General features: G+C 43.4%; 1 long non-coding RNA gene across 1 annotated transcript in view; it reads right to left on the minus strand.

Moving 5' to 3' along the window:
• The window catches only part of LOC114627988, a 42,568-nt gene extending 18,055 nt beyond the window's left edge, over positions 1-24,513 (minus strand). Inside the window, exon 1 of the long non-coding RNA XR_003712425.1 lies at positions 24,412-24,513. This is a non-coding gene — a long non-coding RNA (uncharacterized LOC114627988). The remainder of the gene's footprint in view (positions 1-24,411) is intronic.
• Positions 24,514-24,776: the final 263 nt, after the last annotated feature.

The raw sequence follows: 24,776 nt of genomic DNA on the forward strand, positions 1-24,776 counted from the left end.
TTTGTTTTTTTAATTAATTAATTAATTTTATTTATATGAGCACACTGTAGCTGTCTTCAGACACACCAGAAGAGGGCATCAGATCCCATTGCAGATGGTTGTGAGCCACCATGTGGTTGCTGGGAATTAACTCAAGACCTCTGCAAGAGCAGTCAGTGCTCTTAACTGCTGAGCCATCTCTCCAGCCCGAGAACCATAAGTTTTAATACAGTTCAATTTGTCTATTATTTTCCCTTCTCTTTAAAGACGTATCTACCCTAGAATTTTAAATGTATTTTAAGAGCAGTGAAACAACTGGGCAGGAACAAGCAAACCTGACTAAATATGACTAAATATAACTAAATCTGACCTGGAACCCAGACCTATACACACACACACTACATTCACACACAATTTCATCACTTACATACTCACACTCTCTTCTCTCTCTTACATTTTTTCTCACATCACATCACACACACACACACAAACTCCCACACACATTCTCTTCTCTCTCACACACTCGCACACTCTCCTCTTTCTCAGACATACAGACACACATACAAAATGTTCTGATTTTCTTTGTAAAATTTTTGAGTTTCACTATTCACAGTTCTTCTAAAACATTTTTAATTTTATTTATAGAGCATATTGTAGCTGTCTTCAGACACACCAGAAGAGGGCATCAGATCCCATTACAGATGATTGTGAGCCACCATGTGGTCATTGGGAATTGAACTCAGGACCTCTGCAAGAGCAGTCAGTGCTTTTAACCACTGAGCCATCTCTCCAGCCCCACTCTCAATTCTTGATACATACTTAGTATTTCTAATGCGGAGAGAGCCCAATTCCTCGATCCTTTACCATAGTCCAGGCCCACTTTTAAGGGTGTGGAGCCTCCTCAGCAATTGGGATTATCCGTGGCTAAGTTTCTGAGCATGCATGGGCCTGTTTTCAGGTTCCTTACCAGTTACATGGGCTTGTTTTCCACCCTTTTATCGGTTCAGCAATGCCTTAATTACAACTTTAAAACTGCCTTTGGTAGAGTTAAACAAGTTCTTCTGCTCTGGTTTTTATGAGGCACTGGCAGCTCTCAGTCTTTGGCTATCCTGTCTAAGTTTTACAATTATGGCAGATCACACACAAACTGTCAGGGTTTATTGACATACCCTGTAAGATGCTGACACCTTTCTGACAGTGAGCTCTTACTGAAGAGAGGAAGAAAGACAATGAGGGAGTCCCCATCTTCTTGCTGGTCCCTTGATATAGGAATGGTATTTCAGTGGATTTTAGCATAGATTCTTTCTTCAGATGGCTCTTTCCTTCAGGAATAGATTTTGAACTAAAGCTGTCTTCTGCAGTGACTAATATAAATGTGCCCTAAAGCCTTTCTCTCCCTCCCTCTGTTTCTTCCTCTCTTGGGATAGGGTCTTTTGTAGCCCAGGCTGGCCTGGTAGTGGCCAAGGATGACCTTGAACTCCTGATTGCTTGGATTATGGTATATACCCCAGTGTTGAGCATCCAAACCACCAAGGCCTCGTGTGTGCCAAGCAAGCACTCGCCGAGTTATAGCCCTATTCCTGGACTGTCTATCCTTCAGTCTTTCCTCAATATCCATGGCCTTGATGCTTAGAGTGTTACAGGCCACTATCATTACCACCTTCACCTGATAACTTTCTCACTTTTAGAATCAAGACATTCATTTTGGGGCAGGAACACCAGGAAAATAACCATACAAGGCTGTTCTTGCTGCACCTTGTCCAATGTTACATAATTTATACAGTGTTATATAATATAAAAATATTATTTTTATTTATGTGTATGTTTGTTGTGCTCACATGCATGATGGTGCCCTTAGAAGCCATAAGAGAGGGTGATGGGTACACTCAGGTCTTCTGTAAGAGCAGGGAACATTCTTAACCAGCGAGCATCTTTCTAGCCCTTAGTTTACCCTATTCTAAGCATGCTTATGTTGATAAAGTTACAGAGGGATTCTAATATTCTCTTTGCACAAATCACTCTTTTTTCCTTTTGTAACTAATAAGTCTCTTAGGAGAAGACAGTCAAAAGCTAAGAAAGCACACTATTTTGCTCTATTGTCATTAATGATTCTTTTAGTGGTGGGGTCAGGAGTAGGCAAGAGGGTCTTGGCATGTTCAGGATGGCAAAAGGCTTGCTTTATAGGCAAGGATGAACGTGAACTACTGACTTTCCTGCCTCTGCCTCCCAACTGCTGAGATTATAGGCACTCACTACCAAATCTGCCACAATCTGATTTTTTGTTTGAACATTTTTGGATTACACTTTATTGATTTAGTCATGCCCATGGCATATGTGAAGGTCAGAGGACAACATTCAGAAGTCAGTTCTCTTTCCACCATGTGGGCTGCAGGGCTCAAACTCAGGTTGGCAGGTTTTGTGTGACAGGTGCCTTAACTGAGCCATTTGAAAGCCCTGACTCATCTTAGTGTGTCACTTGGTGATGATGGCTTCCTTTCTTGTCGCTCCTTCTACATTAACTGGACTCAGTCCATAGGTAGAGCTGTGCATTCTCCTTTGCTTACTACTTTCAGAGTTTTGTATTTTTAAAGATTTATTTATTTTATGTGTGTGAGTACACTGTAGCTGTCTTCAGACACACACCAGAAGAGGGCATCAGAGCACATTACAGATGGTTGTGAGCCACCATGTGGTAGCTGGGAATTGAACTCAGGATCTTTAGTCAGTGCTCTTAACAGCTGAGCCATCTCTCCAGCCCTCTGAGTCATCTCTCCAGCCCTACTTTTCTATTTTATACAAGCAAACTATCAAAAAAAATATACGAAATATGTATTGTTTTTACATGTATCTAGGGACTGAACATTAATCCTCATGTGTGTATGGATTCATAGATACTCATTATCACTGTGTGTGTGCATGTGTGTGCATGTGTGTGAGTGTGTGTATTCATAGGCACTGTTATGCCGGATCCAGTCTACTCCACTCTTGTAACTGTAATTGTTTTAGTGCCCACATTTGGCTGCTAGGAGCTTCTTCCCGTTGGCTTCTGTGTCCTTTTTATATGCCTGCATAATTTAGTTATTCATGCTCTCTGGTATAAAACATTTCTATGTATAATAAAAATATGACTTCATTCCACAGTATATTTGCCTAATCCTTTCCTAGAATATAAATGCAATTTCAGAATTATTAACACAGGCTGATATGGAACAAATATACAAACTAGCATGCAATAATGCCACTCTACTCTTTTTGTTTTTAGCCTCATAAGTAGTACATAGGCAAAATTCCTTTTTCCAAACTCAGACTAGTCTCTTTTGGGCCAGCTGAATAGCTCAGTGAGAACAGGTACTGCCAAGCCTGATGACCTGAGTTCAGTCCCCATGACCCAAATATGGTGGAAGGAAAACTGACTCCCTCAAGTTGTCCTCTGCACAAATGTATGTTGTGATATAGACATGCCCACAACACATACACATGTGCACACACAAAATAAAATGTCCTCTAGGTTCAATTTCCAGGACCCCACATGCAGCTCACAATTGTCTGTAACTTCAGTTCCAGAGGATCTGACATTCTCACACAAAGAGATACATACATGCAGGCAAGACACCAATTCACAGAGAATAAGAATAAAACCATTTTAAAAGGGGTGGGGAGCTGGAGAGATGGCTCAGAGGTTTAGAGCACTGACTGCTCTTCCAGAGGTCCTGAGTTCAATTCCCAGCAACCACATGGTGGCTCACAACCATCTGTAATGGGATCTGATGACCTTCTGGTGTGTCTGGAAACAGCAACGATGTACCCATATACAATTGGTCTTTTTCTTCTCAGCATGGCTATTTTAGTCAATAACTTGGTTAATTTGTTAGTATTCTGCATAGAGTTTATTCCTGCCACACCAATACACATGCCTGGTACAAAGTGGTTCAGCAGGAGAACAGTCTTTGTGTGTTGTGTGTGCTGTTCATGTGTGCATGCACACACACAGATCCAGAGGGCACAGCTGTGTATCTTCCTCTTACCATCTTCCACCCTATTCTCTGAAATATAATCTCCCTGGGTCCCAGAGCTACAATTCTTTTAAAATGACAGTTCAGCTCTGTTAAGTGGCCATCGAGGGTGTAATGCCTGCGCACCACCCCTGGCTGTTAGGAAGATGAAGACATTTCAAAACCCCAGTGAGACCCTCCCCTACTCATAACAGCCATCATCAAAGGAGCAAGCAATAGCAAGTGCTGCTGAGGAAGCAGGGACACCAAGCAGGGCTTTTCAGGAGAACGTAACTTGGATTTGTCATCAGAATCTGCAGGAAGGGAAACGTTAGTACAAAGAGCAAAACGATTCCACACATGAGCCTGAAGATGCAGAGAGGGGTACATAAAAACACCAAATAGGAAGCTGTCAACCATGTAAGACAGCAGAAATGTAGGCTTGACACACACCTACATAAGGAAGACACATGGCTCCGTCAGCACGAGAGTGGGGAGAGCACTCTGAGCTGTTTCACTTAGCCTCAAGAATAAAATGCAAACTTGATTAGGCTCTGGTAAGTCAAACACATGTGAGAGGTGTGATTCAACAAGAAAATAGAGCAAGTTCTACAAACCTAATACGAAAAACCTTAACGATGCCTTAAAAGAACCGCCCAGCAGGGTGGATCAGTGGATAAAGCCTAAGCCTAATGACCTAGTTCAATCCCCAGGACCACATGTGGAAAGGAGACGACCAACCCCTAAAAGCTGTCTTGGCCTCTATTTACATACACACATTACAATTAAAAATGTAAAAAAAAATTTAAAGAAACAAACCCACAATTATTTTATCTGTACTTAGCTACTGTGTGGTTTTTCTTTTCCCCACTCTTTATTCCCCTGGTTTCACCCTTTATCACTAGACAAGAGAAAAAAAATACAGGAGAGGGGGAGAGAGGGAAAAGAAGAGATTGATTCCTGAATCTAATTTCTTTCTTGTTTCTTCTTTGCGTATGACTACTAACAAGTTGCAACCCGAATGACCAACAACCTCCAACGCTGCCTCTGGGGCCCTAGCATTTATATATATTTTATATCTAAAAGTACCCAGAATTCCAAACATCACTCAGTGGAAGAAATTATTTGCTACTGGCAAAATCATGCTTCTGCTAGAGCACGAGGCAAACCATAGCCAGCTGCTGTGGACAGTCTAAAGCAGCCCCACATCCCTACACCTGGGATTAAAACGAAAGCAGATTCTTATAGTGCTGTGTTTTTAAAAGAAACCAAACCAGAATTCTCACTATAAGTCATACTTGGAAATTTAGCAAACACCCCTCAAAACTGTTAGACTAGGCACATGTCAAATAATCAAAAAAGGATATGCAGACCTGAAGAAGGCAAGTCCACTCTTGACGAAATGGATACTGCACCCAGCAACTACAGAAGGCATGTGTTTTCAAGTTCAAACACTTACTGTATGCCGCTATTTAAACCAAATCAAATACACTTTAAAGGAGCAAAATGCTACTGAGCAGTGTCTCTGACCATCCTCTAATTACATTATAAACTTCAAACGTGCCTGTGTGGCTGTAAGTTAAGAAATATGAATCTCTAAAAAATGCACAGTACAGAGACGTTACTAAAGTAGAAACTACAAGATATTTTCACCAACAATGAAAATTAAACCTTGTCTGTCAAAGCTAAAGTTGTTCCTAGAGGCAAATCTGTGGCATCAACTTCATCAGCTCCTCATTAACAGTCATGCACAGCAGCTGTTGTCAATGTTATGGTAGAAATAAGCAGAATTAGCTATGTGTGGTGGTTTGATTTCAGCAGTTAGGGTCACCAGCTTGAGTCTAACCTGGTGATGTGGGCTGCCCTGGTGCTGTTTGTATTATGTTAATTCTGCTTCCTCAAGAGGGGCTGCCCCATTACTCAGGTGATTTCAGGTGAACCTTCTCCCCATTTTAACTGGTCAAATAAAGGCTAGAGCTTCTGATTTTCCAGTGGAAGGGAAAGGTGGGGCTGGAAGTTTTAGAGAAGGGAGGAAGGGAAAGGAGATGGAGGAAGAGGAGGAGGAAGGAAGATGGAGCAGAACCACACGTGGCCTAGAGAAGCTGTGAATAACAAGGGGTCTCATAGCTGGGGAACAGAGTAGTGTAACAGTAGACCTGCCCAGTCTAGGTGCACAGGTTATAAATATAATAACTGAGTTGTGTGGTTTTTTTGCACCAGCTTATTGGGGTTGTTACTACAACAACTTGGGCTACACAATAAATTAAAAGCCAGTCTAGTCTATAAAAGTAAGACTTTGTGGGGTGGGTAGGAAGAGGATATTAAAACAGAGTAAGAGAAAATAATAAAAGGAGGGCAGACATTATAGAGAACAGTAGAGACAATCACTACTCAAAAAGTGACAAAGAAAAATTACAAAACTTACAAATTACAAGATTCTGGGATTTTGTTTTGGTTGTTTTTGGTTTTTTGTTTGTTTTTTGAAACATGGTTTCTCTATGTAGCCCTGGCTGTCCTGGAACTTACTCTGTAAACCAAACTGGCCTCAAACTTACAGAGATCTGCCTGCCTCTGCCTCCCAAGTGCTGGGATTAACAGCATACACCAACCTGCCTGGCTCGGCTCCCTTCTTGATATAATTCACAGTCCCTCAGATGCTCCAACACATGCAGAAAACAGCGGAGCTGTGCTAGCCATATGCTACTGACACCTAAGTGTTACACAGCATCACTGAATTTTAGAAGTTTATGTGATATTAGCACAAGCTTTAGAAAAGCTTTGGGGTAGTTAAAGAGTCCATGGATGTGTTTAAAAATCAAAAGAAAAAGAGGAAAAAGCAGCAGATGCTTCAGAGACCAAAAATAACCTGTTCTGGTGAATGGGTGCTTCACCATAAAAACATCCTATAAAGGGCAGGAGAGGTGGCTCAGCAGTTAAACCACTGGCTGCTCTTCCAGAGGACCCAGCATCCACATGGCTGCTCATTCTAGTTCCAGGGAACCTGATGCCCTCTTCTGGCCTCCATAGGCACCAGGCATGCATGTGGTACACACATGTATGTTCGGGGAAAATATCCATACACAGAAAACAAAAATTCTTTAGGAAAAGAAAATAAAAGGAATGAATGAAAGAAAACAAGAGAGGGGGAAGAAATGAGGGAGGAAAGGGGAAGAAAGAAGATAGGGGGAGGGGGAGGAGGGAAGGTGAGAGAAGGGGATGGGGAAGAAAAAATGGGGAGGAGTGGCTGGGGGTGACAGGAAGAAGGAGGGAAGAGAGGAGCTTTCATAGAGGGAATCCATTTCACTGAGGGGAGTTTAGCATGGAAAGGAGATGAAACCAGTTACACAAAATTTTCAGCTCATTGTTTTTAAAATATTTATGCTTGCTTTTGATTATAGGTCTGTGTGTGCATGCACAGAAAGGTGCCCTTGGAGGCAGAGGAGGGCAAGCTGCCTGCTGTGGGTACTGGAAAAAAGCCTTGTTCTCTGCAGGCGCGGTGCATGCAGACTCTATCTGAGCTGCTTCTCCTCTCCAGACTCTTGATTGATTTTTTTTTTAAGGGATACTTTATTTAATACTGAGAATTGAACCTAGGGAAACCCACATGATAGGCAAGCACTCTACCACTGAGATATACTCCAAACCCAAAGGAATATTTTCAGTATTAGTTGAACTTTGCACCTGGATGTAGTAGCACATACCAGTAATTGTAGCACTTGAGAGGCTGAGGCAGGAGGATCGTAAGTTCCAGGCTAGCCTGGGGTACACAGTGATACTTTGTCTCAAATATTAGTAACAATTTGGCTATTTTGTGTTGTGAATGCAAATAACCCTCAAGTTGCAATAACTCAAGATGAGAGTCCTTTGTCATCTCACAGATCAGCTGGGAATTGGCTGCCACTCTCTGGCTCTTGGCTGGGCCAAGGGCAGCTACAGCTTTTGTCCCTGTGGCTTCTTTGTTCAGGACCCGAACTAAAAGAGCAACCTCCATCTGGGACTTGCTGTTCTCCAAGTTCTGCTATCAAAAGACAAAGAGCAAGAAGTGGGAAGAAGACACTATGATGCTTCACAATTGCTGTTCAACATGAAGTACATGTTGATCATTCACCTACAACTGCCTGGGCAAGTCAGTAAGACAAATCACAGCCTGCTGAGAGAGAGGTATTTCTTCTTCCAGAAGCATCTCTGCTAATCACCCAATATTAGGCAAGCATACACAATCTCTTTGGAGGGAGGAGTGAATATTTGTGACTATCAATACAGAACCACTACCGAGCCAGCTTTGGTGAGTCAGCATAACCTTGATACGAAGTTGTTAAGATTGATTTATAAGGAAAGAACTTATGCTCTTGGCCCACTTTTCACATGGATGTAGATGCTCTCAAGTGGGATCAAGTTCATATCAGCAATTTGTAAGACACATGGGAAGCATTTTTGTTTGTTTTTGAGACAGGGTTTTTCTGTGTAGTCTTGGCTGTCCTGGAACTTACTTTGTAGACCAGGCTGGCCTCGAAATCATTGAGATCCACCTGTCTCTACCTCATGAGTGCTAGAACTAAAGAATTAAAAAAAAAAAAAAAAGGAACTTTTGAGGGGAGTAAGGGTCTCTATGCATGTAGCCCTGGCTGGCCTGGAACTATGCAGACCAGATTGGCCTCAAACTCATAGAGATCTGTCTGCTTCTGCTTCCCAATTGCTAGAATCAAAGGTGTGGGCCACCATGCCTGGCCTAAGAAATATTCTTAATTAATTTAGTTTGTGTATGTGTGTGGGGGGTGGGGGGAAGTATATTTATGCCACAGCACACACATGGAGATCAGAGAACAACCTGCAGAAGTCAGTTCTCTCTTTCCACCATGTGCTTTCTGGTAACTGAACTAAGGCCATCTGGCCTAGTGGAAGTGCCTTTACCTAGAGAGCTGCCTGGCTGCCTGAGAGAGAGCTTTCAGATGCCCTAGAGAAGGGAAAGGCTCCTTGGCTTTTCTAAATCTTCTGTCAGTATTGGTTTTCATAGAATTTGTTCCCATTTGGGGTCACATTCATCGGCACAGAGTTAGTTATTAGACACCTTGTGTTTTTAACATTATGCTTTGTGTACAAAGGTTTGCTTTTGTTGAGTGTCTACACAACTGGTTCCTTCAGGTCCTCAGGTCTGCGGCATCTGCAGTGACAGTCCCTTCACTTCACACACTGCGCCATCTCTCACCTTTTCTTTTTTTCTTCTTGTTTTAGTATTTATCTTGTTTTTATATGTATGGATGTACTGCTTGCATGTGTGTCTGTGTACTGCATGTGTGCCTCAGGCCCACAAAGTCCAGAAGAGGGCATTGGATGTCCTGGAATTGGACTTAAAGAGGGTTGTGGGCTACCATGGGGGAGGGGGCTGGGAATAAAACTTGGGTCCTCTGGAAGAACATCCAGTGTTCTTAAACAGTGAACCATATTCCTGACCCTCCCCCTTATTTCTAAAATTACATGTATTTATTTTGTATGCATGTGGGCATGTGCTCAGATGTGTTATGAGGGCAACCCTTCACATGGGTGCCAGGGATTGAACTCAGATCATCAGGATGGCCACAAGAGCCTATACCTGCTAAGCCATCTGGCTGGCCCTCTCTCTTCCACTTTAACTTACTACTTCTTTTAAAAGCAGATGTATGGTAGCAATCCTTGGAAATGTATTGAGATTTGCTTTATGGTTCCATATATACTTGTCTCCATTAAAGCTTTCTGTTACTGTGATAAACATCATTTCCAAAATCAACTTGAGGAGGAAAGAGATTATTTTGCTTACACTTCCAGGTAACAGTCCATTACTGAGGAAACTAGACCAGGAACATGGAGGCAGGAGCTAATGCAGAGACTATGGAAGATCACTTACTGGCTTACTTTCTGGCTTGTTCTTCCTAGCTTGTTCAGTCTGCTTTCTTATAGCACCAGGACCACCAACCCAGAGGTTTCTCCATACACACACACTGAGCTGGGCCCTACCTCATCAACTATCCATCAAGTAAATGTCCCACAGGCCAATCTGGTTGGGGGCATTTTCTCAACTGGGATTCCCTCTTCCAGAATGACTCTAAGCAGGTATCAACTTGGCATAAAATTAGCCAGCACGATGGTCCATGTAATAAATGTTTTATTTGCACTTTTAAAACTGTATAGTCCTTGGGGCTGGAGAGATGGCTCAGCAGTTAAGAGTATTTGCTATTCTTGCAGAAGAATCTTCCATTCCCAGCACCCTTATTAGTGGCTCTGTAACCCCCTGTAACTTCAGCTCCAGGGAATCTGATGCCATCTTCTGGCTACTGTGGGCACTCACACGCACAAATACATGTACACAGACACACAAAGCATATAAATAAAAGTTAATAAATAAATACTTTCGGCTTTCTTGTGTGTAGTATTCTAGTGGCATCTGTCACTCAGGCTGGCTGGTGTTATTCAGGTCACATATGTCCCTACTAACTTTCCTTTTACCCATTTTGTCACTTACTTGAGAGTGCTGAAGGTAGTGTGGACTGCAATCCTAGCTGCCTGGGAGGCTGAGGCAGGAGCGTAAGTTCAAAGCCTGTCTAGGCGACAGAGTGACTTCAAGGACAACCTTGGTAGTTAATAAGATTCTGTTTCAGAGGAAAAGTAAAAGAGAGTCCTGGTTATTACTGTGTGGCAGAGCATTCCCGGGCATGAGTGAGGCTGGGGTTCAATTGTAGGACCACAGAAATGACTGAAGGATCTGCTGTATTTATGGATTTGTCTACCAGCTGTTGCTTTATTATCTTAAGGCTCCTTTTTATAGTGCATCTAGCCATTACAGAATCTCTATCCTGTATCCTGTGTCCAGACTCTGTCTGATAAGACACTTCAGTTCTCTCCCGATGACTGACTGCACACTTCCCCTTCCCTCTCCTGTAGTTGTCCAGGTTTTCAACTAGATAATTTTCAGTTTTGTAACTGGAGTATTTGAGCCATTTATATATTTAAGTGGCTCTTGTAACTTTCTTTTTTATTTCTTTTTGTTTTTTCTGAGACAAGGTCTCACTAAGTAGCCTTGGCTGCCCTGGAACTATGTAGATCAGTCTGGCCTCAACTGGCTGCTTCTGCCTCCTGGGTGATGATGGGATTAAAGGCCTGCACCACTAAGCCTGCCTCTCTATTTTTTCAAGGTTATTCCATGTTGTAGCGAGTGTCAGTACTTATTTCCTTAAAATGTTATCGTCATTATGGGTGTGTGCATGCACGCATGTATGATGTGGAGAGGTGGTGCATGTAGCACAGTATGTGTCTGGGGACCTGCAGACAGCTGCAGAGCAGATTATTTCCCTCTGGGCTGACACTCAGGTCCTAGGCTTGCACAGCATCTCACCTGCTGAGCCGTCTTGCCAGCCCTACTCTTCCTTTTATGAACAAATATTACTCTGTTCCATGGATATGACAGTTTTGCTCATGTTCCTTTGTAGACCATTGCTTTCACTTCTACTGGACATGTATGGGAGTAGAACTAGTCGAGGATTGATCCAGACTTTTATTTTTCCAAAACACTCCTATCACTGTCTGCCCCACCTGCAGTATGTATGAAGATTCTAATTTCTCCAGGGTCTAACTGGTGTTTGTTATTAACTGACCTTCTGCCTATCCTAGGGACAGTTGTATCTAAGTTGTATCTAATTTGAAGTCTGATGTATGATTCTCTGAGATCTAAAAACTTCTGAGCTCATTAAAGATACTAGCCACCTGTACTTCCTCAGAGGACTCTCTACTCAAGACCTGTCTTAATTAGTATGCGCTTCCACAAGCAAATGTCATCGCAGAATCCCTCAGCAGACCTTTATTTTCTCTTAACTCTAGAGGCTGCCAATCCAAGTTCACAGTGTCAACCTGGACTGGGGCTGGTGAGGGCACTCCTGCTTGCAGGTATTCACTGTTCATTGCAAACGGCCCTTTCTCAGAGCATGCTCAGCTGTTTTTTTACTGTTAATCTACACCCTGAGTCTCCAGTGTCTCTTCTTCCAAGGATGTCGACCCTATCAGATCAAGGTCTATCCTTACAACTTCAGTTAGTATTAATTTCTTTAGCAAAAACCTGTCTCCAAAACCAGTACACATGTACAATTAGGGTTTCAACAAGTGAGTCTGACAAAGGTGGGCTTGGTGGGTTACAACTCAGCCCTTACAAATGCCGTTGCTCATTTAAAAAATTGGGTAATTTCTCTGAGTTTGCTTTCTAAGCTGTGATAAACACTACGATAGAACACACCTTGGGAAAGAAAGGATCATTTCAGCTAATACTTCTTGACCATAGCCCATCATTAGGGAAGTCAGAGCAGGAACCCAAGAGCAGGAATCACAGAGGAAGGCAGCTTACTGGCTTGCATACTCAGCTTTCTTAGCCCAGGTCCAGTGGCCAAGGAATGGTGCCACCCATAAAGGGTTAGTTAGGTCCCACATCAATCATCAATCAAGACAGTTTCTCACAAATGTAGCCATAAGCCAAACTGATCTAGGGAATCTCTCTTGAAAATAAAAACCAGCTAACACGGTAATCATATTGAGTTGTAGACTTCTTCACATGGGGCCTTTCTTATCCTCAAGGGACTATTGTCTGCCTCTTTGTCTGCTTCTCGCCCCAGCATGAGACAATTCTCAGAGACAGTACAGCTCGCACTTGCCACTGTGCCATTCACAGACGTCTTACCCACAGCCCACCCCCCATGCACATTTTCTCCAACCTCAGATACTCAGAGCACTTTCCATTGCTCTGACCACACCAGCATCAGGAAGGAGACAATGAAGGAGAGCCCCCTTAGCCCAAGACCTTCACAATGACCCACGACAGCCAATTCTAGCCAATGTAATAACACACATCTGGATTCCTAGCACTGGAGAGGCTGACACTGGAGGATCATGAGTTCAAGGACAATGTAGGCTGTGTATTGAGTTCCAAACTAGCACAACAATAGCAATACCTAAACAAAACCAAACTCCCACCCTACAACTTCTCACCTTGTCTCTCCTGTTCCTTCCCAAGATGAACAGTCGGGCCTGGTTTCCTTTCATGAAACAGACCCCTGGTGAGCCGTGGTATTTCACCACATGGCTCCTTGTAGATAGCATGTCCCTCTTACCCATCCAAGTATCATTGAGGGCCAATACTGCTCATCTTCTGAGGTCAGGCACATTCACAGTGACACAGTCACCCATGAGTATCTCTGTATCTTGTGACTTAACGCTCTAATTCTTAGCAATTTAAATACCTCCAGATATAGGACTTACAGTTTTCCTCACACTTGAAAACATGTCAGCTCTTATTTCTTTTCCCTTCTCTTCCTTCTGGAGTACAAGAGCGTGTTCCCTTAATATTGTCCCAACTTCACTTTTCCCCGTTTTGTTCTCTGTTTAATCTCATTTTGATCCTTATCACACAATTTGGGTACTTTCTACTGAAGTCTTAAGGAGATGTATCATTTCTTCTTTTAGCTCTAGAAAGTTCCATTTGGATTGTGGGGTATTCAGGAGATATCATCTCTGGGTCTTATGCATGCAAGACAAGCATAGTCTCTGATTCTTTGGTTGGCTTTGTAAATTCCTCCCTCAGAATAGCTTGTCAGCCTGACTGCACAAAAAGCCATATGGCAAGAAGGGGTCTTGCCACAGAAGACATCTGTCCAAGGAACTGCAGTAAGACAGTGAGAAAGGAGCCACTGGCAGCTGGAAAGCCGGCTGCAATGCAGATCTGACCCATGTGAAAGGGGAAAGACTCCAATAGCATCCTGTGTTCTCCGGAGGAGGAGAACCTTCTGGTTCCTGAGGAGCCAGTCAGAGATTAATGCAGGAAGTGTGGCCACAATGAAAATGCAGTACTGAACTGTGGGATGCAGCAGTGAGGCTACCAGGAAACAACTCCCCAAATCTAAGTGGTGTGTTTCGGAGGCCCCCAAATATCCACCAAAATACATCTACTCCAAATTTGGAGAGGGGCATTTCCATGGTTCCCATTGCCCTTTCTTCCTGGGGAGAACTCAGGAAAGAGACAGCTGATCTCAGCCAGTAGCTCATACCCTAGCTGTCTCATGGCCCACTGAACTAACTCAACTGTGTCTTTACAAGCTCTCAGGGAAAATATGGTGCAGAAACCTTGATTTTTGAAGTCGTCTGACCCTCTTGGCAAGTGTATCTTTCCAGTTGGAGGCTGCTTCATGTGTCTATTCACAGTTAATGGCAGTGAGAGGTAACAGCAGGAGACACTAACATGGCTACTTTTTGTTCAGCACATACATCACTATGTCCTCTTCATGTCACAGGAATGAAGTGGAAATGTAAGGGTGCTTAGGAGAGTCAGTTGTGTTGGATGGTGTTTTGCTGGGGCAAATGTATGAAGGAGAGTTTTCCTGAGTAGACATAGGTGAAAGACTAAGGCAGACTTGTGAAGGAATGTTTCACTGAAGCAGACACAGGTGAAAGGATCTTCTGCTAAATCAAGCATGTAAAAGGACATGTGACGAAAGATTCTTTGCTAAGGACACACATGTATTGGTTTGTCTTATACTGCATAGTTGAGCTGCATTTCTTGGGACTCCATAGAAATGCACCCAAAAACTTCTTGGTGTGCCGCAGGTTTTTTTGTTTGTTTGTTTGTTTGGTTGTTTTTGTTTTTTTTTTTTGCCACTTTCAAGAACTTGGACTGATGGGCAGAGTGATGTCAGCTGAGACAAGACCGGTGGAGGACGTGTGACGTTTGGAGGGAGTATAGATAGTACTTGATAGCCAGTGACAGAGGCTGAGTTAGGCTTGCTTATAGAGCTAGCTGTGGAACGCTGTGGTCTCTAGTCTTTGCTGATCTTTGCTTCGCTGAGAGAGGCACAGCCTCCTCTTCTTCTGGTGTTCCTTTTGGTCCCTCCTGCTGCTGACTCGTGGCTAGGCTGAGGTCTGGCCGTCTCTGCTCCATAGTGCCACCCGTGCTGATTCCTGTTTACTTTCCCGACTCTCCTGAATTGTATCTGTGTATCTGTGTATCTGTGAAGTGTCTGTGAGTGGACTGAGCTGCTAACCTGTGAACTGAACTGCCAATTTCCAGACAACACAGACAGGAGCTGCTCCAAAGAACCTTTCTCAACAGGTCCATTTCCCCTGTATCCTTTCTTTCCTACTACCTCCGGTGGGTGGTAAGTTAAAAGGGAGGTTAAAGTGTTTAAGAACCATTGAAAAAATTAAAAGGTACACAGTAGTCCTGCCCTGTCCTGTTGGCCACAGCAGCCTGCTCTTAGTCTTTCAGAATGGTGACTTTATTCCTGTCTGCTAGTCTCTGGACGCAGGAAATGTCTTGGCAGTTGTAACTTTTAGCTGGGACTCTTGCTATGACTTGACAGGAATGTGCCTTTTTTTTTTTTTTTTTAAGATGAGGAATTCCATGTCTCCAAAGCTCAAGATTATAGGAATGGGAACACAACACACTCTAAGTGGGGTGTGGGCCCCTATGTTAGGAGCGATAGCCACTGGAACTACTTCTGGTCCCATGCCTTGAATCCTAGACTCAAATATCTTGCATGTTGGGATAGGTACTCTGACTTCGTCTACAGCCCACAGAATAGCCCACCATTCTTTGCATTTCCTCTGATGTATAAAGGCTGGCCCAGCATCCTACAAGGCTGGATGCCTTAGGATGGGACTCTGTGTGACAGTACTAGTAGATCCCATGATCAAGAGCCACTCTCCATCTCCTTCACTGTGAAGAGGTCCAGTGTTATGCCTGTGTGATTCCACATCTAAGGATTAGTTATAACCCCCAGGCAAGAATTCACAGCTACACACAGGCTCTATACTATCACCATGAGTATGAAATTCGAGTTCTCCCAGGGCAGAGGAGGCTGACATGCAGGACTTGGTCTTCTCTGGGAAAGCATCAGTCTCTGTTGCCATGGTTTTCAAAGCTTGCACTACTGTTCTCAGGGCTTCCTTAGTGGACATGGTTAGTGGATGCTGTCTTCTGTAGCTTCATGTGGAACACAGTTCTCTGTTTGGGCATTTATTCTAGCATGTTTGCTCAGACTCTTTATACAATCTTCTGCCATTATAAATGCAGTACAGGCCTTCCCCTTTCCCTGAGTGTTGAGATCTTTTTCCAAGATTCTTAGAACTATCACAGTGGCAAATCTGCCTTATCATCTACATCCTGAGAAAACGTGTTAAAAATCAGTCAATTGTCTTTATCTAGGGGTACATTCTCATCTTTGACTAAACACCCTAAAAAACTTAATTCCAAGGGTTCTTTGACAGCTCCTGCTACATGCAAGCTACATGTCTGAATTCTTTTGTTGTCTCTTCTTTCCTTATCAGGCCTGGGATGTTTTCAGTGGAGACACATTTGGATTCATCCTAACTCCTTGACATAGCATAGCAGTAAGAAGTCAGGGCGACTTCTGAAACAAAGGAAACTGGGCCCTTCAAAAGCCCACAGGAACCAAGAGCTGCTGCACCAGCATCCTTGCACACATCCACCCAGACGTTTCCATTCTGTGTTTCTGAGTTCTGGGCTTTCCCTCCTCTGGTGTGCTGGGCACTCAGAGCCTCCGAAGTTCTGCAACTCTAACAGTTACATCTCCCCCGAGCCCCCGCTGCAGAGCTGAGTCTGGTGTTCTGCTGAGATTCCATAAGACCCTGAGGCCACTGGCTTTGACATCCAGCTTCAACTCCTTTGAGTCTGGAGCTGGAGCGACGAAGTGACACTTAAGGAAGCTTACTACTTTTCACATGGACCCTGAGTTCAGCTCCCAGCACCTATGTTGACGGTTTGAAACCAACCACTGGTACCTCCAGATGGAGGCGGTCTGACACCCTCTTCTGGCCTCCGATGACACCTGCAGGCACAGACCCACACAAATCTCCAAAACAGCTTTAAGTCTCTTGTCCCTTGGCAAGGGTAGCACAACTCAGTGGGCATCAGCTTTGTCTCTGTGGGTCTTCTCTCTTTCCCCTCTCAGTCTTTCTCAGGCCTCTTGATCACACCCAACACAGAATTCTTCTCTAACGCAACACCCTTCAGTCATCATCTATGAGATATTTGGTTGGTAAGCTCCAATTTGTGCCAGGATCTATTTATGGCTCGTGTGACATTCAGAATGATGTCCATCCCAAGGTGTGCTAGCCAGTCTTAGATCCTAGCCTAACATTTATTTTTCTTGGCACCATTGTATTGGCCTCCATAGTCTGATAAACACATCGCAAGTGAGAACCTACAATTCGGGAGATTTGCCAAGGAAATCTGTAGGAAAGCAAGGAAAGCTGTAAGGAAAACTGGGAAAGGAGTTGGGGTGCCAGGTAGAGGCAATGCATTACAAAACACACCTGACTTTGTAAGGGAAAGAAAAGTTGAATGGCAAAGGGACTGTGGGGCAGTGTGAAGAAAGGCTGGCAATGCTGATGAGAACTGTTCCAGCCAAGCTTCTGCAGTTCTCCCAAGAACAAGCCTGCCTTGGTATCCCTGCAGAGCTCTCCCTTTGGGAATGCTACCTCAATCCACTGTTGTGGGTCAGCAGCTACCTTTAGGCAGAAGCCCTTTAGGACCGTAAGGCTCACCCCTACTCTTGAGGCTATCTTCCACTCAGTGCCTGAGATACTCAGTTCAGATGTCTTGTTCCTCAGTTACCAAGCAAGAGTGTCATGTAGTTGCTCCCTCATGTCAAAAACAAAGCTCTTTTTTGTTCTCTTAGGAAAATGTGTGTTTTCTTAATTTAGGAATACTTTTATTTTGTTTTCATCATTCAGTGCTTTGGGAGGTTACTGTTTTTGACTGGCTTCTTAAGTACAGAGCTAGGTTCCCAAATGCTGTGGATTCTGTAAGTATCCCTGAAGGCCTCTGTGCTTAAGGGCTTGGTCTTGCTTCTTGTTCTGGAGGTGTGTGGTTGTGGATTCCCACTAGATAGAACCTGATGGGAAGAAATTAACTCATGGGGATGCCTTTGAGAAGGATCCTAGGATCCTGAGCCTTCTCCCACCCAGTTTCCTGCCTGCCAAGAGGTAAGCTTGAGCACAGCAGGCAAATGTTCGAGGGAATCCCGAAGTGCATCTGTTCATCCTGTCTTTGCTGATGGAGTTACAAGTACTTACTAATTTCTATTCTTTGAACATGTGAATTATTTATCAGTGCACCGGTTAAATCATTTTTTTCTAGCTAGTTATTTTCTATCTTAATCCTAGTTTGGCCAGAGGAAATATTCTGAATGTTGCGAGACTTTGGTGAAGTTTGTTTTATTGTCATAAAGCCATTTTTGATAAACTCACCACAGAGAGTTAAAAGTGATGATGTTCTAATCTTGGTTAGACAGTGCTCTGCTGTCGATAGCAGCTCACTCATCAGCTGCTGTCTGGGCCTTGCATGTCATGACTGAGTCATGCTTGTTTTATGAGCTACTGGGAGAAGTGTGTTTACTGAAGACTGTTCTGTCTCCTTCCAGTTCTATTTCTGCATTGTGTTCTGAAACCAGGCTATTCAGCGAACACTAGTTTAGGATTTAAATCGATGCATTCTTTTGACAGATGCCCTCTTCGTGGTGATAAAACATCCCCATGTCTCTTCACTATTGCTGTAAGATCTACTGTCAGCTTTCTTTTGGTTCATGTTAGATATTAGATTTCCTCCATTTTAAAATTTTCAACGTTCCAGTGCTTTATATGGAAAGCTTTTTTTGGAAGTAGCATGGGGTAAACAGTTTTTATCTATACTGATAATTTGCTATCCTAGTATTTACTTGGAGTATTTGGGGTTTTTTTGTTTTGTTTTTTGTTTTTAGGTTTTTTGAGACAAGGTTTCTCTGTATAGCCCTGGCTGTCCTGGAACTCACTCTGTAGACCAGGCTGGCCTCGAACTCAGAAATCCACCTGCCTCTGCCTCCCAAGTGCTGGGATTAAAGACGTGTGCCACCACCGCCCGGCACTACTTGGAGTATTTGTAATTACTAATATAGTTGTGCTTATTCCTATTATCTTTGATTTGTCTACATTTAGTATAAATAAAACATGTTCGCTAGGGAAGCTCAGAGTGTATTATCTGTGTTTACCTATGTATTTCCTCCTTGTTTTCCTGTGGTAATTCTGTTCTTGTCATATTCTTGAGTGCTGGAGACTGGATGCAGGGGGCATGAATGCCAGGCACACACTCTACCGACTCTACCCCTCAGCTCTTCACACAGCTAAGCCCTCAGAACCCTCCTATTCACATGTAATATTACCTACAATTTCCCCCCTTTGTTCTCGATTCTTCCCTGAATTTTCCATTCCCATTTGGAACTATTTTTCTTTGATCTAAACATTCCCTTAAAGGGACTGGCAATAAGGCTCAGCAGGCAGCTTAAGTTTGATCCACAAACTCCACTGAGTAGAAGGAGAGAACCAACTTCTGTAGTTTTCCCTCTGACAAAGGAGCATTGTGGAACACACACACACACACACACACACACACACACACACACACACACACGTAAAACTAGGGACCTTGAGAGATGGCAGTAATTAAGAGCACACTGGGAAACCTAACTCTAGGGACCTTCTTCTGGTCTCATGGGTACCCCTAGCATGTGGCATATATTCACACAGACATACATATACATAATTTAAACTTTTTTGTTTTGTGTTTTGAGATGGGGTTTCTCTGTGCAGCCCAAGCTGTCTTGGAACTTGTTCTATAGACCAGGCTGGCCTCAAACTCAGAGCTCGGCCTGCCTCTGCCTCCTGAGTGCTGGGATCAAAGGTGTGTGCCACTACTGCCTGGCTTAATTTTTTTTTTAAATTTTAAGTAAAGTAACAAACATTAACAAAATAAAAAAAATTAAAAGAATTCCTGAAGCTTTTGTCTTTTCTTTTTTTTTTTTTTTTGGTTTTTCGAGACAGGGTTTCTCTGTATAACCCTGGCTGTCCTGGAACTCACTCTGTAGACCAGGCTAGCCTCAAACTCAGAAATCTGCCTGCCTCTGCCTCCCAAGTGCTGGGATTAAAGGCATGCGCCACCACTGTCCGCCGAAGCTTTTGTCTTAAGGAGACTGCTGATAACATACTTTCTGTTTTTGTTATCTTCCCCTCGTCTGTCAGCTGGCAGCTCTCTCCTCCCCACACTGTCTCCTCTCCACGCCTGTCTCTGCTCTCTGACTTTGTGGCTTGTGCTTGTCAGGAATCACAGGCTGCTGTCGGTTTGTTCTCTTACTTTTTAGATTCTCTCTCAGGCTTTACCCTTGCCCCGCGGTCTCGCTACAGTGCTCACATGCTGCATTTCTGTTTCTCTTCCCACTTGGGGCCCCGGGTGTCTGTCATAGACTGCCCATCCATCTGTCAGTCTAAGTGAATCCTTGTGCAGTCCTGCTCACACTTACACTAGGGAACGGGCTTGAAAGGGAAGCTGAGGGCGATGCTATTATTCCAAGAAGCCTATGCCATGCCATCAGTCTCTTCTCTTTCAAGAGCTGAAAAGCTCAGTTGTGTGATATTTTAAGATTAGTATATATTCCTAAGGATTGGGGAATGTGAATCATCATACAAACTCTGTAGTAATCCCCTCAAACTACTGTTCACTGTCAGTTCTTTGTTTGGGTTCTGGTCTGAGGCAGTCTCACATATCCCATGTTGATCTTAAACCTACTATATAGCAATGAAGATGACCTTGAATTTCAGATGCTGCTGCCTCTGCCCCCCAAGTACTGAGGGTATGGCACCAGCCACCATGCCCAGCTTACTTTTAAAGAACCTTTTGTATTTTGTCCCGATGGTTGTTAATTCTGTTTAAACCACTGAGTTCTAACCTGGAACATCAGTCTCCTGTTCTGTGTTGAAATTCTTTTTTCATTAATGTCCTTTTTTTTATATTTCTTATTTCCATTATTATTTATTTCTTGGCACATTTAGAAAATACATTTAAATTTTCATATATATGGGTTATTTTTTATTTCTGGATAAACTATTTTCCTATGTGTCTATTACAGCAATGTTAAACACTGCATTACTCAAATCCATAGCCATGTTTTGTTTGGTATACATGGGGTTTTTGTTTGTTGTTTCATTTTGATTAGTTTGCTCTGTCAGAGGCACAGGGGCAAAGGGACAGAGGGACAGGGGACAGAGGGACAAAAGGATGGGATAGAGAGACAGGGGAAAGAGGAACAGAGGACAAAAGGACGGGGACAGAGAGGCAGAGGGACAGGGGACAGAGGGACAGGGGACAGAAGGACAAAGGCAGACCTCTGAGTTTGAGATAAGCTTGGGCTACATAATAAGTTCCTGTTTAGCCAGAGCTATTTAAAGACCCCCTCCCAAAACCCCAATACCCAACAATCAAACAAACAACCAATCAAACAAACAAAAAAGAATCTCTTACTGCAACAATAAACTTCTCAAGTTTTCCCTGGACTCACTAAATTTGTCTTTTATACATTTTGAAAGTGTGCTATTAGATACAAGACCTTTTTGGGGGTGTTGAGCATATAACTAGGGCCTGATACATGTTGCGGATGTGCTCTGCCACTGACCTAGATCTTCAGATTTTTGGCACAAAACTTTTTCGCATTTAAATGAATCATACAGGACATCTCTAATGTATACTGTTTGATTCAACAATGCATGTGTGTGCATGTGTCTGCAGTAGTATGTGCATGTGCATGTGTCTGTGGTAATGTGTGGGGTCAGAGGACAGATGGCAGGGGTCTGCTCTCTTTCCACTGTTGGTTCCTAGTCAGCCAGGCTTGGGAGCAAGCGCCCTTACCTGCTTTCTGGCCTCATTTTTTCCCCTGATAACAGCTACAAAAACCTGACTTTCTTCAGTATTTACCTGTGTCTTTTTAAACAAGTGTTTTATTTTGTGGCAGCAGTTATCAATTCCTTACATTTTATATTTACAACCTTAACTAGTTGTGACATTTTTATCCCATTTATCTACCTTTGTACTATTTTGTGATTATGTGTGTGTGCATGTGTACATCCATGTGTCCCGTATGTATGTGAAGGTCAGTAGACAACTCGTGGGAGTCTGTTCTCTCCTCCCACCAGATAACCCCCAGGAATCAAACTCAGGTTGTAAGTGCTTTTATCTGCTTAAACAACTTGTCAGCTCTAGGTAATTTTTTAAAATGACTGACATATTGAATTTATTTCTGTCACTGTTTTGTGGTCCATTCATTTTCTATGTCCTCTTTTTGAGAAGTGTCGATGCTGAGTATGGTTGTCAATCTGACTTGATGGAGAAGACTGGTGTGCAGGATGGTGCTATGAGAAGACTGACCATGAACTCAAGTGTTATCCAATAGGCAGTGGACACACAAAGCAAAAAGGAGACAGAAGTGGGAAGCTGGCAACTGTGTGCCTGACTCTTCCTGAGTGGAGGTGGGTTTTGCCATTTCTCCTGTGAACGTTAGATGCTTAACCTCTAAGTACAGATTTTCACCAGTGGCTCCTCAAGGACTTTCAGGCATTTAGCCTCAGTCTATGGCACACCATGTCTCTTGTGCTGTGGTTTCCAGCTTCTTAGATTGAGAGTCACCAGTTCCCCACGGCTCTCCAGTGTGCAGATGGCCTCCGTGCAGCCTCTGACTATGTGAGTGAGCCTCCTAAGCCGACCCTCGGATCACTCTATCATCATCCTATCTGTTCTGCTTGTCCAGGGACCTCTGGCTAATACAACAACAGCATAATAATGTAGATCTTTGTCTCACAGAAACAACATTTAACAGAAGGCAATTTAAGGCTGGTTTGGTTGAGAATAAATTAAGAGGTAACTCATGTCACAAAATAGGATGTGAAACAGTTAAAAAAAGTAAAAATGAGAATCTGGAGGAAAAAGAGATGACTAGGAGGGTTATATGTTCTTAAATATGAAAAACTTAATATCATTTTTGAGAACCAGAATGTTACAGCAAGAATAAATTAAGTAGGCCTGCTCTTTAAATGTCTATCAGACACTTGGGAGACTGAAAAGTATCAAGCTGAGGCCAAGTCTCAGGCCAGAGAGAAGCATGAGACTGAGACAAGAGGCATCTTCAAAGGGCAGGGCCCACTGTGGACCATGAGCTAGTCAAGAAGCTTGGAAATGAACAAACAAAATGATCACCTCTTCCAACCATTCCCCTGGCTGGACGAGTAGCAAGTGATTACCTCTCTGGCTGACCGGAAGGAGCACACAGAGAGGGTATAGACTCCTCTCAGGTGCACACATTTTTTACAAATCACCAGCCAAAAATAATCAGTCTCAAGAAAGATTACCTACGTCTCCACCCAGTTCCTGCCACACAACAGAATACTACCTGAAGGTCCATAGCAGGAATCCTCCTTGAGCCGCTCCCCACCCATTCCCAGGAGTCATTCTTGTTTTCCTTAATAAATCTATGTTCACTCTGTTCATTTCTTATTTGTTTTCCTTATTATTCTTGGGTACAATACAAAACAGCCAGAAGACAGTAATGGGGGACAGCTTTGGTGACTACTGATTGTCCAGCATCCAAGTTCCCTGGGTTAAGCTGACTAAGAGCTGAGACAGGTCCCTTTACTACATGCAAGGAATCCACATCAGTTTCACTTTTAAAAACAGGAAGACCTAGAGGAAAAACATGGTTTAGGATAAACCAGTCCTGTTTAGACCTGTATATCTGCTCTTAGGACCTGGGAAGTGGCGACCAAGCTAAGCTCCTCACATGGAAACAGGCAGAACAAAGAACTGAAACCGTGTGCTCCAGAAAATGCTGACAGGGAAGCAGGCGGGAAGATAAATTATGAGAAGAGCAGAGGAGCATCTGGAGGTGAGAAGAGAGAGAAGACATGTGACAAAAAAAGATGAGAGTGGTTCCAGAAAGGGATGGTGATTCACAGTGTAAAACGTGACACAGGTCAGGGGGACAAAAACTGGAAGAAAGCCACAGAGCTGAATGATTTAGGAGATAGGTAGAGCCCAGCCAAAGCAGGCTCTCATGACTGCTGATACGGGGGCCAGACCTGGTTAGTTAACGAGCCAAATTTCATTTTATTCTTCAAGGCAGTAATGCAGTGGGGCATGCCCTCTCCTCTCCACTACATCCTCTGTTTCCTTTTGAATGGAACTGAGCCACCAATTGTCACCCTTTCTGTTTGTGACAACTGAGGGCAAAGGACTGTAGCTACGACTTCTGCCTCATCCTATGAATATCTACAGTGCAGATATCAAAACCCAGGCACTTGATTTCTGATTCAGCTGCAATGCACAGCACACTTGTAGTAGAATGAGTTGGTGGCCAGAGACTCAAGTGGCAGCAATCCTGTCAGCAGAGGCTACATGCTGAGAAGCTATGTGACCCAACCCTGGCTCATACTTCTTCCAGGGCCACAGTGGTAGCCTGGTGATTTTCCATTTGAAAGTCTTCTTAAAAAAGAACTCTCATTTTAAGTATCAACCTCTGTAAAGCCTGGAGATGCCTAAAATAAGTGGTAATCCACTCACCACAGCTGTGTTTTTAGGATCACCTTAAGAACTCCATGAGCAGGGTGGTGGTGCACACCTTTAGCCCCAGTACTCTGGAGGCACAGGCAGGTGGACTCTGTGAGCCCCAGGGCATCTTAATCTACAAAGCGAGGTCCAGGCCAGCTGGGGTAAGACCCTGTAAAACAAGCAGAGAGATAAGAAAATAATAATAAACTCCATGAATGTGCAAAAATTCTGAAGAAAAAACCCAAAACATTGTAAACTCGGAGAAAAGAAAGAAAAGGAAACCAAACCTGTGGCCTTTGGTCTTGCTGTAAAACAGCTGCAGCAGTACTACCGCCCTGTGAGGGAAGTGCACAGAGGCCACTGCTTGTGAGGGAGGT

Source organism: Grammomys surdaster, unplaced genomic scaffold, assembly GCF_004785775.1.
Source record: "Grammomys surdaster isolate TR1022 unplaced genomic scaffold, NIH_TR_1.0 262, whole genome shotgun sequence".
In the NCBI taxonomy this organism is placed as follows: domain Eukaryota; kingdom Metazoa; phylum Chordata; class Mammalia; order Rodentia; family Muridae; genus Grammomys; species Grammomys surdaster.